The sequence below is a fragment of the Dipodomys spectabilis genome, unplaced genomic scaffold, assembly GCF_019054845.1.
Source record: "Dipodomys spectabilis isolate Male_0828 unplaced genomic scaffold, ASM1905484v1 ptg000085l, whole genome shotgun sequence".
Taxonomy (NCBI): Eukaryota; Metazoa; Chordata; class Mammalia; order Rodentia; family Heteromyidae; genus Dipodomys; species Dipodomys spectabilis.
Window position 1 is genome coordinate 127,732 of NW_024870762.1, and position 19,376 is coordinate 147,107.

The window sequence follows — 19,376 nt, forward strand, 5'->3', positions numbered from 1 at the left end:
GGCCACCTCTTCTCTCCTCCTTACATACAAACAGCCCCTGGCTCTCATTTGACACAATAGCATGTCCTGCTCAGAAAGGCTCAGCTTTCATCTAGATTGCATTTTGGGGACTTCCACAGAACACAGTTTTGATCTATTTCTGCATAGGGCATCGACAGAAGCCCATTCAAGAGAGCAGAAGTAACTACATGTACTTTCCTCCCGACAGGAAAGCAGATGTGAGGTCAGAGAGTCACATAGCCCTTGTGTCACCATTAGGCAATGAGCGCAAAGACCAAAGGGGAGCAGAGCAGAGTTAGAGAGAACCTGGCGCCGGATGGCACTGCAAAACTGCTCCACCAACTCTGCACCGTAGACTTGTCTCCAAGAAAACACTTCTTAAAACCCAACTTGATAAAGAAGCTCTACTCAGGTTTCTATTCCATGAAATACATTTGAATTGTAATGGATACAACCTCAAAACCTAGTTCTGTAGGGTATCTCATGAAAAAAAAAAGTCCCTCTGGATAAAGTGGAGAGTCTGCTAGTTTAGACATTCTGAAGTCAGTTTATTATGGAGGCGATTCTCTGAGTATTGGGGAAGAGGAAGGAACCGAGCTTAAATTGCTTTACACAACTTTTTTTGGGGGGTGGTCACTTGTGAGGCTTGAACTCAGGGCTTGGACACTGTCCCTGAGCTCTTTTGCTCAAGGCTAGTGCTCTACCTCTTGAGCCACAGCACCATTTCCAGTGTTCTGGTGGTTAACTGGAAATAAGAGTCTCACTGACTTTCCTGCCCAGGCTGGCTTTGAACCACAATCCTCAGATCTCAGCCTCCTGAGTAGCTAGGATGACAGGTGTGAGCCACTAGTGCCCGGCACAACTTTTGTTTCTCTAGAGCCATTGTGAGAACTGGTACTAGGCTAGATGACCTCTTCAGATTTCTCATGGCTCTAAGGGCCACACAACCAGCTCCTCCAACGTCTTGTCCTTCATTGGTCCTTTGTGGGGCCTGGGTGTGAGTCAAGAGAGCTGAGACCAGTGACCCTGGTCAAAAGAGGGCAATGAATGAGAAAAATGAAGACACCCAAGGAGCCGGCCCAGTGTTCTGGAATTCTCTGGAATTCTCCTAAGCAGTGATGCACACATCCCAAAACACAAATCAGATTGCTAACAACCAATTTTCGTTGAATATTTCTTTTAGAGTGTGTGTGTGTGTGTGTGTGTGTGTGTGTGCGCGCGTGCCAGTATAGGGATTTGAACTCTGGGCCTGGACACTGTCCTTTTAGCTGATTCCAAACTCCAGCCTCTACCGCTTGAGTCATACCTCCATTTCTGGCTTTTTGTTGGTTAATTAGACACAACTTTCCTTTCCTGGCTGGCTTTGAACAGCAATCCTCAGATCTCAGCCTCGGCATAGCGAGGGTTACAGGTGTGAGCCACTGGCTCCCAGCTAAGCCTTTCTGTGCTTCGCATGGGTGGTCTTGTGCTAAGCCTGCACTCACCTAATGAGGAGCACACCTTTATCATGCCCACTGGACAGGTGAAGAACCTGAGGCCTATGGAAAGGAATCGAGTAATTTATCCAAAGTCACGTGGGGCCCGCATGGCAGAAGAGGGGCTCTGCTCTGAAAGCCCCTCCCCCCAAACTCTAACAGCTCCATCCATCACCTCCTTTGATCAAGGGCAACCTGGCCTTGCCCAGTCTCACCGCACCTGTGGACGTGTTGCTTTTCGGCTCTCCCTTCCCTTTGGAGTACACAGACAGATTCCCTTCATAGATGGGCAATTCTCTCAAGGGCAGGCTCGCTACCTCAGGAGTGCAGACGTGTCATCTGCCTTCTGTGTCCCTTGCCGCGGTGCTTAAAGATCACGTTTTCATTTCTAAGTGGGTCACTCGGTCAAAGCTGCCTCTTGACACCAATCACAGCTTTCACCGGAGACCAGGCGCATCAGGAAAGCCTCTGGGGAGGGTGGCGAATGGCACCCAAGAGGCAGAGCTGGGAGGAAAACTCTGGAAAACACTGGCATGGGAGCCCCCGCCAAGGGTGCCCTCCACTCATATGCTCTTCAGAGCCCTTCAGACCCTCAGAATAAGTGTGGCTTACAGACGGGCTCAGCTCAGGTCTCAGCCATGGTGGGGAAGGCCCCTCCCCTCTGTGGGCCAGTGAGTAAATTGAGTTGAATTGTTCCCAAGTGTGATTTGAAACATCTTTCTTAGCTGGGCACGGGTGCTCATGTTTGTAATACTAGCTACTCAGGAAACTGAAATCTGAGGATGGCAATTCCAAAATCCATTCAAAAAGAGTCCATTTTCACAATTGAAAAAAAAAGAATAAACTACTTCCTTCCGTTAAAAAAAAAAGAGTCCATTGGGAAAGTGTGTGAAACTCTTATCTCCAATTAACCATCAAAGACCCAAAGCAGAGGTGTGGTTCAAGTGGTAGAACACCGAGAGTGAAAGGTCCTAAGTTCAAGCCCCCCCCCACACACACACACACACAAGAACATCTTCCTTTTAAACATAGAACAGGGCTGGGAAGGTGGCTCAGTGGTAGAGCGCTTGTCTCAGTGCATGAGGCACTGGGTTCGATTCCTCAGCACCACATACACAGAAAAAAGCCAGAAGTGGTGCTGTGGCTCAAGTGGTAGAGCACTAGCCTTGAGCTGAAGAGCTGAGGGACAGCGCCCAGGCCCTGAGTTCAAGCCCCATGACCGACAAAAATAAATAAATAAACATAGAATAAAACCTTTGGCCCACAACCATCGGTCAGTCTCTCCTTTCCTCCAAACCTTCTGCCTGACTTAATCATTTAAGTCTCTTGAAGCCAGGAAGCCTAAAACCATAGGCTAAATTGCATAAAAAGCTAGTACAGGGTGAATCAGAGACAGGCCCTCTTTCTGTCTGATCTTTTGAGCTTCAACGCATTGGGAAGAAGGTATGGTGCCTGCCCCTCTCCATCTGTTCCCTATCCCTCTCCACCACATACCAGGCCCATAGGCTGACCGTTATGGAATACATGTCCCATATAGAGCTTCCGGGGGTAATGGAACTCATCTATGGGAAGCAGATGGAGGACTGGAGGGCAGGAAGAGAGATACCCCAGGGACATTATTTCTCACCCTCTCCCTCCCCCCCCTCCAGGCATGGGAATAGTAACAGCTTCCTGGTGTTGCTGGGCCCTGGGTACTTCCCCAGCTTCTCTCCTCTCTGCTGTCCGTAAACAGTCCTTTCATTGAGCTCTTGTCAGGGATAGCCTTGGTAGGAGTTTCTACCGGTCTCTGATGGAAAGGATGTATGCTCAGTCTTGGAGGCTGCAATTTACATTTTCAGAGCAACCAGGGTTTGCTCAAATAAGTCCCAATTGCATGTGAGCTGCTTGTTGTTGTTGTTGTTGTTGTTATTGTTGTTGTTGTTGTTCTTCTTCTTCTTCTTCTTCTTCTTCTTCCTCTTCCTCTTCCTCTTCCTCTTCCTCTTCCTCTTCCTCTTCTTCTTCTTCTTCTTCTTCTTCTTCTTCTTCTTCTTCTTCTTCTTCTTGTAGGGCTTGAGCTCTGGGCCTGGGCACTGTTCCTCAAGCTCTTCAGCTTCAAGGTGAGCGCTCTACCACTTGAGCCACAGCACCACTTCTGGTTTTCTGGTGGTTTATTGGAGATAAGAGTCTCACAGACTTTGCTTCCCAGGCTGGCTTTGAACCACGGTCCTCAGCTCTCAGCCTCCTGAGAAGCTAGGATGATAGGCGTGAGCCACGAGTGCCTGGCAAGTTTCATCTTCCTAATGAAGCTAATTAATTATATGTGGTATAAATCAGCAGGACGTGACAGGAAAAACCACCCAGCACAAGCACCAGCCCACTGGATGGATGAGCCTCAGTGCCTTAGAAGTGAGAGTTGAGGGTCAAGGGCAGAAGTGAGCACAGGAGCCCTCAAGGACAATACAGTGAAAGTCATGTGACTCAGAGGACTTGGGTCAGATTTCAGAGGCGAGGGGCTGTTCTATAATAGAGGGAGAGAGGCTGCAAGAAAGAGGCAGGTGCACAAATGAGCTGAGTCTGCGGCACTCTGGGAATCAGTAAGACTCCCAGAAGTCAGCTTGGCTCCATCCTCAAAGAAAGGGACGTGAAGCAATTTCTGGGGTGGGAGAGGGGAGCAGGGTATCTATCTAGCAAGCAGAGCTGGCTGTGCAGGAATAAAAGTTATAAGATGAAAAGCTGCACCATGGAGACCCGGCTGTTTGAGGAGGAGAGTAGAATCCTTCACCTAATGGCTCTGAGAAGCACTTGAGACTAGTGGACCTGAACAAAACGATGCCTGGACCAGGGCTGTGGTCAGTTTGTAACACTGGTGAGAATTCCCAGGTACTCCCAAGGAAGGGATGGGTGGAGAGTGGAGAACACTTCAACATCTGTGACGTGGGAAGGACAGCGAACTGCTGCCTTGCTTTCTGCTAGGACTTTAGTTTACCTGTCAAAATACTATGGAACAAATTCATGAGTCAGAAAAGGGGGGGGGGGCGGAATCAGGCCAAGATTTGTAATTCAAAGACAGTAGTGGTTGCCAAGTTCACAGGGCATCTTGGAGAAGAGTCTATTTGTAAACATCACATACACCTAAAATGTTCCAGAAGGACCTGGGACAAATGGAAAGCATCTTTCTTTTTCTTTTTTGGGTCTGGTCGTGGGCCTGAACTCTGGGCCTGGGCACTGTCCCTCAGCTCTTCAGCTCAAGGCTAGCACTCTACCACTTAAGCCACAGCACCACTTCCAGCTTTTCTTTTTCTGCTTATGTGGTGCTGAGGAATCGAACCCAGGGCCTCATGCATGCAAGGCAAGTGCTCTACCACTGAGCCACCTTCCCAGCCCCTGGAAAGCAACTTTCTATTCACAGGTTTTCACATCTATTTGCCAATGGGCAGAAGAAATAGATGAGGAGTCTGTGCCCATTTAAAAATAAACTTAAAAATAAAAAATACCTTGAGAATATCCTTACTAGCTATACATCAGACAAGGGCTTCATATCTAAAATATACTTAGAACCTCATATCTAAAGTATGCTTAGAGCTCAAAAAAACTAAACCCTCCAAAAACAAAATCCTCAAACAACAACTCCATTAATAAGTTGTCTAAAGACTTAAAGAGAGACTTCTCTGAAGAAGATACAAGAATGACCAATAGACACATGAAGAATGTCAGTATCTCCGGCCATAAAAGAAAGACATATCAAAACAACATTGAGATTCAACCACACCCCAGTTAGAATGCCCATTATCAAGAAAACTAATAATAACACGCTGGTGGGGATGTGGCCAAAAGGGAATGCTACTACACTGTTAGTGGGAATGGAAACATGTTCAACCATTCTGGAAAGCAGTATGGAAATCCCTCAAAAGATTAAACATAGAACTCCTCTATGAACCAGCAATCCCATTCCTGGTCATTTACCCAAATGATCACAAACAAGGCCACACTAACACTACCAGCACAACCATGTTCACTGCAGTGTTATTTACCATAGCTAAGATATGGAATCAACCCAGATGCCCCTCAGTAGCTGAATGGATTAAGAAAATGTGCTATAACTATATATATATATATATATATATATATATATATATATACATGTATATGTATATACATGTATATGTATATATCATGGAATTCTATGCTTCCATCTGAAAGAATGGCATTACCCATTCATAAGGAAATGGAAAGGTTTGGGGAAAAATGATATTAAGCAAAGGAAGCCAGATCCAAAGAAACATAGGCTACACGGTCTCCCTCTTTTGGAATAACTAGAATATGTCTAGAATATTCTTAGAAGAGGATCACAATGGCTCAATACCTATGTGCTTATGACCATATAAAATGATGCTTATCGAAATGAATCCCAAGAAATGGAAAGATGTATTTTTAGTATGCTATTTGCAGTTATTTCTTTTTTCTTTCTTTTTTTCTTCCTTTGGTTTATTCCTTGTTAACACTTTTTGATTTCTCATCATGGTCTGGGGTATAAGTTTATCTGAGTTGGGGAAAGGAAGGGGAATCACATAAATGGTGGGAGAAAGGTAAACCAATGCAACAGGCACTATGTTGGAAATGAACTTTACAACTTGGGGTGGGGGGAGAAGGGGAGTTAGGGAGGAGTGGGAGAATGAGGGAGAGGGGGGGGTAACACTGTTCAAAAAGAAATGTACTCATTACCTTACTTACGTAACTGTAACCTCTCTGTACATCAACTTTACAGCAAATTTTTTTTTTAACAAGACAAAAAAACCTCAGAGCCAGAGCCTCATGCTTGCTAGGGAAGCACACTACTATTAGAGCGATACCTCAAGCTTTTCACATCTATTTGCACATTGGCAAATGTGAAAACCTGTGAATAGAAAGGTGCTTTCCATTTGTCCCAGGTCCTTCTGTGACATTTTAGGTGTATGTGATGTTTGCAAATAGACTCTTCTCCAAAAACTATAGTATAGTTATTTGGGATAAGGTATCCCACGGTTTTGCCCCGCTAGCCTTGGCTGTGATCTTCTTATTTATGTTTCCTTTGGAGCTGAGGCAACAAGCAAGTACCAACATGTCTAGCTAGCTATTGATCGTGATGGAGTTTTGTGAACTTTCCTTCTGTCTGGCTTTGATCCACCATTCTCTCAATTTCTGTCTCCCAAGTAAGCTGAGAAGAAAAGTTTGTTTTTTTTAAACTAACTTTTTGAACTAAAAATATTTTGCATTTCTAAAAGATATAGGTACTCAAATACATGCATGTGTATCTACCTCTCAGTATAAGAATAAAAAAAGTAGCAGAAGACTTCTCCTAATGTATCTACCACAATTCATTTCTCTGAATTTTATGGTTATGCCCCAAACACGACTTTACGCTGTAATTACACTGAAAATATTTGTAAATAAAGGAGAGTATTATTTTTGCCTGAGTAGCAATGGCGTGCTCCTGCAACTTGTTCTTTGCACCTAATATTGCTTCAGAGCTTGCCTGACTGGCATGTGCCTCCCGAGAGTGGTCTCCTCTTTCTGCGTACCATAAGATGCCATCATTTGTATATATCAAAGCATTTAACCAATCTTCCAGTCGGTGATGCACAGGTGGGTTGCTGAAGCAAATATTCCTGAACATAGCTCCTCTTTTGCACGGCAGTGAAATTGCTGGGCCCTGGGGTATGTCATCTCCAGGGTTATTAAATAATGCAAACTGCCCTCCTCCTGAGACACACCTCCAGGGGTGACCACAGGAATTACCTCTCGCTCTACATCTACCACAAGGAATATGAATTTTTTGCCAATGTGATGTTGCCAGGGAGTCTCTTTGTGATCTGGATTTATGTACTTCCTCGATCCCATGTGGGGTGGGGCATCTTCTCAGCTGCATACTATTCCTCAGAACCACCTTAATGATTCACAGAACTGCATTCCCATGCTGTGAGAAACCAAAAGGGTTTTTCCTGGCAAACGAGTCAGACACTTCCTCACATCTTCATTGGAAAATGTGAGGAGGGAAGAAGGCCTGTGGAAGGAAGGGGAAAGGAAGACTTCCTTTGCACAATGGCTATGAGACAAAGAGCTTTTAAATGAGCTGTGATATTAGAGACGGAGTGTATGGAGGGGAAATTCTCCCTAGGCCAAGTGGAGAATGCCTCCTTTTAAACCCTGCTAATACTGCATAAGAGTTCCAAGTGTTCTCATTGGATCCTTTATCTGTAAGACACAGGTACATGGACATAAACAGAGGGTACCCTGGGAGCCACTTGCCCATCTTTCTGCTGGTGGCAACATCTATAGTTTCACCCATGGCAAATTTCTAAGGCCTTGAAGAATTGGCTGATCACTTCCTTATCTATGAATAAAACTTCCTAGTCCTTCAGACCTGCCACATGTGTGCTGTCACCGGCTTGAAGAGCGCAGAACAAGAGTATACTCTTCTCCCTTGGGTGCCTTCCTGGCACTTCACTCAGCACACAGTGCCCACTACCTGAAACCTTCCTGAGTATTTGTTGGGCAACCCAAACCATTAACACGGAGAATTCTACAGCATTCTGCAGTGTACCAAGTACGTCTCCTAGGCCTTACAGCATTCAAACTCAACTCAGCACTGTGAGCTCACAACATTTACATGTACACTTGGTAAAAACCAAGGCTTACAAATGCTCCATACTTTATGGAAGGCAGGAATTCAAACCTGGGTCCTGATATTCTGTTACCTGTTATTCTTGGTCCTTTTGTATGTACACACAGGCATACACAGAGACACATGCATACTACTGACCTCCTGTCTAGACCAGTGGAATAGTAGTTAGTGTTGGGAAAAAAAAAAAAAAAAGAGGACCATCTCAACTAAGCTCTATTCTATGTTTACAAATGAATGAATGAATGATGAAGGGGAGAACACATGAACAAAGGGCACCTCCATTTAGCAAGTTTTCCCTGAGAACTAGCTCTGGACTGTCACTAGGCCAGTGGCTATCAAAGCCACGGGGGCAAAGGCAGGCCTAGCTTTCTGGGAGCTCCATGAGCAGATGAGTCACCATGGTAACTGGAAGTGCCAGTGGAAGTACACCTTGTCAGGTGTGGAGAGGGACAGAAGAAGGTCAAATTCTACCTTTGCATAAATGGAGCAGAGGAAGGGCACAGCTCTTCAGGGCCAACTCCAGACAGGATTTTGAAAGGGTTAAAAATAACCTAAACAGCTTTGTTGACCAGTACAGCCATGTCCACTCAGCCTTCCTGGGCGGGGGCGGGGGGGGGCACACATCCCAGGGTCGTACACAGAATTGTTTCCTCGCTGTCCCAGCCAGCCAGTTCTTTCACTCTTGAGGGAGTCCTGGTTTAGACAGCAAATTACACGGTCTCTCTTGCCTTCCAGGAAATTTATGACTTTCTCCAACAGCCCCTGGGCAGGAAAGCAATTTGCCTTCCCAAGGTCATTGAGTTGCCATATTCCTTCCTGTCTCTTTTGTATGAATCAAAAGTCACCAGAGGTCCCAGTGTGATTCGGGCAGCCCTGATTTCCGTATGCTGACTCTGATCATCTGTCATCTCTTCCTGTATAATCTTTGCAAAGCGTGGCCACCTCTTCCTGTATCCTCTTTGCAAAGCCAGTCAGGTTTCCTCATCTGCAGCTCAGTCTCTTTGTAAGAGAGTCTGGCAGCACTCACCTCATGAGATTGCTATGAAGACTTGAAGTAGAGGGAATTAAAAAAAAAAAAAAACCAAAGCAAAACAAAAAAATCACCTAGCATAGTACCTGGTCTAGAGAACTCCCTCCCCAGCTGGTGTCCCAGAACATGCCAGCAGTTGGAAAGGAAGGCCAGGAAAAATGGAAGTATCACAGCAATTCCAGTTTATCACCAGGCCCTCAGGACCCTGCACTACCAATTTGTACCTGCTTCTTCCCTTAGAAAAAATGGGAGACACAGAACTAACCCCTCATCAACCTGTTTGTCACTACGTCCTAAAGTGGAGCCTATGCTTGAGGTAGAGAAACAGACTCCCTGTGCTTGGGACAAAGGAGCAAGAGATAAACACACAGAGGGAAGAATGGGGTCTGGTAGAAAGACCCATGAAGGCACAGAGCAACTCCTAGGGGGCCAACAGCTTCCTCCTACACCCCACTCCCCGCAAGACACACATTTCATCCTGCAAAAACCCCAGTAAGGTGAAAATGAATTCCCAAAGGCCAGCTTGTCCAGCCCTCTGTCCAGGCAGGACCTTGCCAAGGCTATGTGGTCTTGTGTATTACTCCATACATCCACTCATCTCCAATTAGCATGGGGTGGGAGCTAAAGGAGCATCTGGCAATGTAGCTCAAGACGTGAGCTCACCCTTGGCCACTTACACGATTCTCTTCATAGAAATATCAATTGAGTGCCACCTAGAAAGCACCCGGAACAAAGGACAGAGGCAAAAATAGTGCACATTTTCCTACTCAGACATAGCGACCACAGTAATCTAGAAAACAATGGATTCCTCCCAAATTCATTGAAGCCATTAAAGCTTGTAGAGTTTTACCAGGCGCTGGGCCAAGCACTTTGCAGGCACCTTCCCATTGACTCTGCTGACAGCCCTGTGTGAAAGCAATGCTGTTATCTGTAATTCACAGTGCAGACACCAGGGCACAGACAAGGCTGGGGTTTTTTTTCTGAGTGGGTTAGTAAATGGCGAAAAAGTTTTTAAAACGGATGCCGGGGGAAAGACTGTGTGAGAGAGGGCAGGAGGTTTATCGGGAAGGCTCTTGGATTGTGGTGGGAGGGCGGCGGGGTTCTGGAGCTTTAGTGCAGCCCCATCTCCCCAGGGGGAGCCTGAAGCTGGATGCTCCCCTATTAGATTAGGAGGCCCCCAGCCTTCTTAGCTCCCACTGGGTGTGCAAGTGGGGAAATGCCTCTTCAGCAAAGGTGTCTCCCCAGAGGAATGACTATAGTCAGCACTCCTTGCAGCTGGAGATCTGGTCCTAAAGACAGTCAGCGTCACGGTTCACACAAAAATGTGGACTCAACCAGACAATCTGAGTGTAATGTCCAAATTCATAGTCCTGATGCTACACTGCCTGATTTTTTTCCCCATCAGGACTGTTCTCCAATCTTGTCTTGCAGGCTCCTTCCCCGGGCTATGTTTCTTCTATGTTCAGTGACTAAGGAAGACAGGCTAGCACTAGTGAAGGGGAAAGGCTGGGCTATCATTTGGATCTGAAATGTATCCCAAGGGCCCATGTGGTAAAGGTGGAAGCCGTTACGAGAGGCCTTCAGGTCATTGGGCATGCTTTCCAATAAGATGGCGGACCCTCAGTCTCTTCCTCTTCTTTCTCTCACCCAAGCCACAAGACAAGTAGCTTGGCTCCATAACATGCTCCCCGTCACGAGTTTTGGTCTTGCCACAGGCTCAAAAGCAGCAGGCTCAACTCACCATGGACTGAACCCTCCAAAATTAGTAGAAGCCAAACCAATCTTTGATGTCGGTAAGTTTACCTCAGGTGAATGAAAGCAGGCAGGCAAGGGCCCAATGTGTTCCACAGCTTCCTTGGACCCTCAGGAGCTCCCACACAGGGAAGTCATGCTCTAGAGTCATCAGCAGGCTGGGCACACCCCACCACACACCCTGTGAGCCAAAGCAAAGCTTTCCTGGTGGTGGGTCATGCTTGATCTAGCAGACTCAAGGTGGTCACTTGGGGTGACCCCAATGGAGGAGACTGATGGAAAAGGGAACATCCTAGCAAGGCCAGACATGATCTCAACTACAGAAAGCCGTGGATGTGTGGGTATTAAAAAATAAAGCAAGACAAGAAAAAGTTCCATCCTAGCTGCTCAGAAGGCTGAGATCTAAAGACTGAGCTTTGCAGCCAGCCCAAACAGATAAATCCTAGAGAGGCTTATCTCCAATTAATCAGCAAAAAGCTGGAAGTGACAGTGTGGTTCAAGTAGTAGAATGCCAGCAAGAACATAAGTCTCTGAGTTCAAGCTCCAGTATTGGCACCCTGCCCCCCCCCAAAAAAAAAAGAAAAGAAAAAATAAAATCTAAGCACTCAAGCAAGATACTCCCTACCTGTATATATACCTGCTGGTGTTTATGAGCAGAGAACAAGTTAAGGAAAGACACACATGCTACTAAGCCTATTGACATTAGTTACCAGGGCATAGAAGGAGATAATCAATTTCTACCTGCCTTTGCACAATATTGGTTCTATTTCTTTTTTTTTTTTTTTTTTTTTGGTCCAGTCGTGGGGTCTGAACTCTGGGCCTGGGTGCTGTCCCTCAGCTCTTCAGCTCAAGGCTAGCGCTCTACCACTTGAGCCACAGCGCCACTTCCAGCTTTTTTCTTTTTGCTTATGTGGTGCTGGGGAATCGAACCCAGGGCCTCAGGCATACAAGGCAAGCGCTCTACCACTGAGCCACCTTCCCAGCCCCAAAAATACTATTTCATTCTCTTTCTTCCATTCCCTCTTAGGAGGCAGCCCCTAATTGTCCATTTGGGGGAAGACCTAAAGAAATATTTAACTCAAGGTGAAGACTTTTATGTGCTGTCCCATGATGACTTAGAAAGAACTTCCTTTTTAACATTTTTATGCGTGCAAGGTCATTGCTGCCAAAATAAAATTGTCACTAGAATCTGTGAGGCTGATGCAAAGCCAGGGATCACCTGCTGGTTGCTATTATCTGTGACCAAGCTTCTCCTTCTTACTGTGTTCGTGAAAGCTGACCGGCCCAGCCCAACTCCCAAAGATCTTGGCACTTAGTCAGAGGAGCCCCAAAACCCAGTTTTTCACATCTGCAGACAAGAAGTCAGAGTTGGTCCTAAGTTTTTTCTATCTTTCCCTGTCCTTAGCTAGCCACTTAGGGAAGCATTCCAGACTGCAATGCCGCCAAAGAGTACAGAGATGAGGAAACAATGAGTCTACTTGGTTTCTGCACCCAGTAGCTCTTGTCCATGTGACTAGTTGTGGTGATTCTCTCTGGTACTTTTCCTCCATACCTATGCAAGTCTCATGGGTATCACTGCATTGGATTAAGGATCTATGGACACTACTTGGATACTCTTTGGCTTAAAATGTGCATTCTACAATGCAACTTGAATTCCATAAACTCCAACACATGTAGAGGGCATGAAGGAGACTTAGTCCTTCCTTGACCATGGTGCACTGTGTTAAATGTCACGATGGAACTGTGTGCCAAGATCATGGGGTTACGGAGGAAGGGATGGTCGTGAGGAGCCTTGCAGAGAAGGTTGGAGAGGGATGTCTGCGCAAGCCTAGAAGAATGAGTAGCCAGGACAGACACACCCAGTAGAGAGAACTACAAACACGGAAAGAGAGGTGGGACATTCTTGTGAGTATATCAGGTGATAGAAATGCTAAGCGAACCTTTAAGGAATGATAGGAATTGTAGATGGACAATGCAGTCAGCTGTGAAAGAGCACTTCAGTTGCAGATCCTGGGCCTGACTCCTACTGTCTTGTAATGACCCAATATCTCAGAAACCTCCCATCATTTTCTAACATTCCAGATTACTTTAGTGCTAATTGTTTTCTTACTACATCCTTTGTCTGTCTTGTGACACTGGTTTGAAACTTAGCCGACTGTTATAAAGTACAACAGCAGTCATAGCCATAGCCCTCAACCCAGGGCTCACAACCCTCACCACCAAACTGTGAGGGAAGTATTATCTTGTTACCATCCCCATGTCTCCGAAGAGAAAACTGAGTCAGAGAGGCAATAATCTGCAGAGTCTCATAATGAAATAGGTAAGTGGTTGATCCAGAAATGGTACACGGGTTTTCTCTCTGATTCTAGAACTTCCATTCTTAATAGATGTCTATAATCTTCTCTTCACAAATACATTTGCCGTGTTCATTCTGGGAACCAGAGCAGGACCCAGCCCACCTTTCAGGTAAGGAGACAGGAGTAAAATTTTTTAGCTCTCTTGGACATATAGTCTCTGCCACATCTATTCCATTCTGTCATGACAGCCTGAAAACAGCCATAAGACACTTCATAAACTAATGGACGTGGCTCTGTTCGAATAAAACTTTATCCAATAAGGTGACAGGTTCAAGTTGTCAGTTCCTTATCATACAGCATTTTGTTTATTCATTCATTCATTAGCCAATATTTACTGAATATCTTCTCGGTACTATTTTAGGTTCTCATAGAACTTAAATCCTAGTCAAGTCTGATTGCTTGCTTTCCCTGTGTATGGTATCCTAGGCACTAAGTTTAGTGATTTCCACTCTTTCCTTAGGACAGTGGTTCTCAACTTAGACTTACGAAACTACGGCTGCCTAATTTCATTATCCTAGGGTGGGCCCAAGTATTTCTACAGTCTCTCTGCATGATTCTAATGTGTAGCACGGAGACCCATTGCTTTGGGAGCTGCTTCCTGTCCACCCCCCACTCCGCCTGTTTTTCCCATTTTCTTGCTATGTGAAATGGGATAAATCTTTTAAGCCCTCCAAGTTTGGGCTATAAAGTGTGGTTAATATGAATCTCATAATATTGTGACATTAAGTGAAACCACGGGACTTTCAAATTGTAGAATGCTATACAAATGTAAGGGAATATTGTCATTAAACTGTGTCATTATTATTAAGTGATCATAAATTATCACAACAAATGATCATATATGAGTAGGCGTTCCCTCAATGATTTCTTTCCACAAGCTTTGACTTTTAGTCTTTGAACCAAGACAACATTTGGAACTTCTAAAGTCAGATGTATGACTTTCTTCATAGTCCAAGTTCATGGGTAAGTGATCTGGTGACCTTACTGGACTCCAGTCAAAGGTCACATGGGAGGGACCACCTTTTGCCTGGGATGGAGAGACTATTTGTGCTGCAATTTTCTTAAAGGTCTTCATCTCCAGAGTGACTTCGGGGCAGTAGAGTTAAGCCTTCACTAAGTGGCTTATTTTCTTTGACTCATGGACAAGTGTCTACACACAAGTACTCCTGGGAGCTCAGAACTATGGACAGGAAAGGCACTAACGTTTGGCTCAACACAGAGCAGCTTTGAAGACTCTGCCCATCGATAACTTCATGTCATCTTGAACTAACTGTGAGGAATAAGAATCCTTATTTTGCTCAATTAACAGAGAGAGGGGGAGGCGAGAGATTTGAACAGCCCGTGACTTCATGGTGCCAGAACTCAGAACTCAGTACCCTTGATTCCAAAGCTCATTCCCTAGAAACATGGGGCCTTCAACAACTCACTCAGCAACTCTCTGGCAAAGATTTAAAGAGACATCAAATGCCCTGATGTTCATTTTGTCCAGATTTTTTTTTTTAAGGGAGAACCTAGAAACTCAATAGCCACACGTGCTATTGCCCATATTCCGATAAGCCTGGCGCAGCTCTGTCGTAATGACATGCGAGTTCAAAGAAAGGCACTTCCTCCCTTCACAGTATCTTGACTGTGCAGTTTTAGAACCACATAAGGAAACACAAAATAAACAAACCAAAAAAAAAAAATGTGAACAGAGAGCTGAAGAAATAGATGCTGCCAGGAGGGAAGAATTCAACTGACCTCCCTCCTCTCCCCATCCCACCCCCCCCCCCCCAAAAAAAATCTGGGCCATCTCAAGCAAAGTTGGCCACTGGCTGAGCCTCTTAAAAGCTTAAAAGTCATCCCAGGCCACAGTTAAAGAGAGAGTTTCAACAAAACAAAAACAAATGTGATCTTCAAAGTCTTAAATGTCAACTTGAAGGATAACTTAGAAGCTCCGGGATGGGGCAAGAGGCCCTGAAGCTGCTCGCAAGCAACATCAGATGCTCCTGTCCCTCTTCAGAGTCATCTTGCCCAGCCTCCCACCCACACCCACGGGAGATGTCCATAAGGGTCAAGGCTCCCATCTTTGACAGCCCATTGGATTTCCCCCTTAGTCTGATCTGAGCACCTTCCACAAGCAATGGCTACCTACGCAACCTCTGCCCTCAGACTTGTCCTTCATGACACAATTAGTTCCTGATCCCCGCCCTCACCCCCCCCAACCACACACACACACATACAGGAACCACCTTGACTTTCTCCTCCCCACACCTTCACACCCATGCTGCTCTGCTGCCTTTTGTCCTCAGGATTGGGTAACTCAAGTTCTAGAAGGGTCTTATAGAGGAGATGCCTGGGCCCTACTTTCACCCCAGGGATAACTGACTAGGCATACTTATGGATGATCCTTACTGGTCTCTCTTTCTAGAGAGAGGAATATAAGAGTGATCTGAGCCCCAGAAACTCTATTTGTTCACCTGTAATGATGGAAAACATGAGGCCAGACTGGAAGGGGAAGGAAATGCCACAGGCATGATGGCTGGAAATAGAAAGGTGAAAGTACAACGTTCCTTTTAACTAGGTCAGTGAATCACACGTGTAAGCCTACTTGAGAGGCAGAGCTCAAAGAGGATCACAGTTCAAGGCCCAGCTCAAAGCTAAACGTTTACAACCCGTCCCCCTCTTCCATCTCAACCAAAACAAGCTAGAACCCAGTGGCAATTGACTTTCACCCTAGTTAGGTGAGAGGTGTAAATGGGAAGATCACAGTCCAGGCGGTCCTTGGCCAAAGAAAAAACGTGAGACCTTTTCACAAAAAGAACCCAAGCATAAAAGGACTAGGGGCGTGTCTCAACATGGTAGAGCAAGTGCAAGGCCTTGGGTTCATTTCAGTAAAGAAGATTCTCTGTAGCGAGGGTCTACATCATCCCCAGCTCTAGGCCTGGGTCTATGGTAGGTAAAATAACTCCTAGAGCAGACCCAGGAAAAGCAGGATTCTACTGAGCCTTGCTGGAGCAACTGGGCACATTGAGAGTTGAAAGCCTTGTTCTGACTCTCAGCATCCACTAAGGATGAGATGTTGGGATGAGAATATTTCCAGAAGTCTTTCTCTAATGGGTATGGGTCCCTTCCCCCACCTATGAAGTCTTTCTTCTTTTTTTCTTTCTTTCTTTCTTTTCCTTCCTTCCTTCCTTCCATCATTTTTTCCCTTTTTATTTGCCAGTCCTTGATTTAAACTCAAGGCCTAGGCTCTGTCCTAGAAGCTTTGTTGCTCAAGGCTAGCACTCTACCAGTTTGGGCTCTATAGCACCACTTCTGGCTTTTTGCTGGTTAACGAGATTAGAATCTCACAGACTTGCCTGTCTAGACTGGCTTCGAACTGCAATCCTCAGATCTCCGCCTCCTGAGTAGCTAGGATTGCAGGTGTGAGCCACCAGGGCGCTTGGTATAGCCTATTTTTAAATAACGGAAATGAGGGAGAACAGTGAAATGTGTTTTTCAATTGGCTCCACAAAAATCCAAGAAGAAAGCCTCCACTTGCTTTCTTTATTCTAAGTCTTTCTTACTCTTCATTCAGTATCCTCTGCCCTCGTTCCCTCGGCGTTCATTCAACAGTGTTTGAGGTAGGGACTAGGGAGAGAGGAAGTTCAAGGAGCATGCTGGCCTTCAAAAGGTAAAAGCATCTTGCTTCCCACACCTCCTTTGGGACCTGCTCTCCCAGCCTCTACTTTACTGAGTGCTAACATCCAAGAGAATTTCCTCTCCTCTTTTTGTCCTGATGGGGGCACAAGTATTCCCTGAGCATCCAAGGATGGGAAAGAAAACTTCTGAAAACTCAGGAGTCTGAAGTCAGTATCCATGACAAGAATAGCACAGTTGTGTGTGTGTGTGTGTGTGTGTGTGTGTGTGTGTGTAAGTGGGAGGTGGGATAAAATTCCCAGCCCAGATGAAGAAATGGTCCATTTATGTTTCCATGCTCCAGGCCATCACCACAGCCCCGTGTGTGTGTCAACATGCGTGTTCATCTCCTGGGTACTGAGCCACCCCTGTTTGCACGCACTCCTGAGCACCTTGCCTACTTCCTTACACTGCAGAGGGCAACTTCAGCCTGAAGTTAAATAAACACTTTTTCTGACTTTGCTGCCTGCTCAGTTTTGGTTTTTTTAATGCCACTTCCCTGGGGGTCAATTTGTATAATTTCTCTTTTAAAAAAAAAATCCTTCCCAAATCTCAACTTCCTGTGGGTCTGTTTTTATTTCCAGATTTCCTTCCTGTCCCCTTCATTCTCACATTCCCCCCCACCACACACCCACACACACACACACACACACACACACACACACACACACCACTACCACCACCAAAGGACGTGGGAGAGTCCAGTAATATTCCTCCTACCCAAACATCATAGTCTGCCTTTATTGCAAAATGCAAAACCAGAGACCTGCAGAGAGAAAAGCTATGAATCCAGGCTCTGTCCCTGGTTTGAGGATCCCAGTTACAGATAAGGTAGGGCTGTGCCCAGGTCTGCTGGGTCCAGAGCCTTGTGGGGTCCCTGCAGCCCCCAACCCCTTGCCTCCCTGCCCCTAAACTACAGATACAATCCTAAGCATTCCCATCCTGCCTGGGGGGGGGGGGGGGGGAGAGAAACAGGAAAATCTGAAAATCTGAGAAACCCATGCCATACTCCAAAAGCAGAGAACATCAAACTTGAAACTCTTCAAAGACACAAAATTTCTTTTGTTCTGAAGTGTAGCTTCTAGGAAAACCTGCAGGGACTCTGCCCTGCAGAGGTGTGATTTTTTTTTTTCCTTCTTCTTCTTCCTTCCCTTTCTCCCAGAAACTTTCCCAACTCCTAACTTAACTGTGGCGAAGTGGCCAACACAGAGAGAAAAGAGTTAAATGGAGCCCAGACCTCAGCAATCTGTGTTCAATTTTGATAAAAATCTCCCTCACTCTCCTCCACTGCCCCCCTTCCTCCGACCCACAGCTCAGACACATGTCTTTATGTTCGAAGTTTGCATCTTGTTTGGGGCACCTCACGCAGGCATTCACAGAGAACCTGGTTCTCACCCTACCCTGTGGACATGTACAAAAACATCCAGCCCCCCAGAGGCAGGGCTGGACACAGGGCCCCATCTGGGCCCCCCTCCCCTTCACCCCTTCTCCCTCCTCACAATTACCTGAAACCATACCACATCCTTCCCAGGCTAAGTCAGAATTTCTTAGCTGGGGACGTCGGGTTATATCCTGGCCACAGATTTGGGGAGTCCCAGAGTGGGGGGCACCAGGTCCTTAGTGGGGACCCCCCTCCCCAGAACAAGAACCCAGGGCCCTGCTGCTGTGCTCTCGTTGGCTGGAGAGGGCAGGGCCCAGGCTGCAAGGGAGAGCTGGGGGGGGGGGGGGGGCGGCGAAGATTTCACTATCCCTCCATGCACCCACCCATCCCAAGTGGAAGTCACCAGTACAACCACGAAAAGCCACCACCCCGAAAGGTGTCAACCTGTGCGCCCATCTGCCACCAGAAGTCCCATGCCAAAACCACGAAACTTTTTCTTTAAAGTTTGCCAAAGACATCCTCCGGAGGACAGTCCGGATGGGGACAGAACAGGAGGCGTACGCGCGTGAGCACACACACACACCCATGCAACCACACGCACGCACACACAACCCCAACCCCCCCCCCCACACACACACCCCAGTCCACTGCATGCAAACGCTGCAGAAAGCAAACAACCAGCCCACCAAGTGCGCCTTCTTCCAAGTCCCCGGAGGCGGGGATCTTGAGAAAGTGAAGGAAGGGACAGGAAAGTGTGGCGGTGCCACCCCGCTGCACCTACCCGGAGGCCCCCATGGCCGTGGCGCGGGCCCCTTGCAGCCCCGGCTCCCCGGCGCGCCCCCAGCTCGGGCTCCTGCGCGCGGCTGCGGCGCACGGCGCAGTCCGGCCCTCGCTGGAGCTCCGGCGGCCCAGGCTGCTCCCCTCCCCGCCGCCCGCCCCGCTCTGACGTCAGACGTCTTGGAGCATGGAGTTGGGGAGGGCGGGGGCGGGGGGGGGGGGTAGAGAAGAGTGTATTTATGGCTAGGAAAACTCTGAGTTTTTCCCCTAGGTGCCGTTTGGATGGCAGCTCCTGGGGATTTGT

General features: G+C 46.7%; 1 protein-coding gene across 1 annotated transcript in view; it reads right to left on the reverse strand.

Annotated features, from left to right (window-relative positions):
• Positions 1-19,149, reverse strand: part of Daam2 (dishevelled associated activator of morphogenesis 2) — a 93,284-nt gene extending 74,135 nt beyond the window's left edge. The window contains exon 1 of the mRNA XM_042683804.1: positions 19,077-19,149. The gene's annotated coding sequence lies outside the window, so the exon portion shown is untranslated. The remainder of the gene's footprint in view (positions 1-19,076) is intronic.
• Positions 19,150-19,376: the final 227 nt, after the last annotated feature.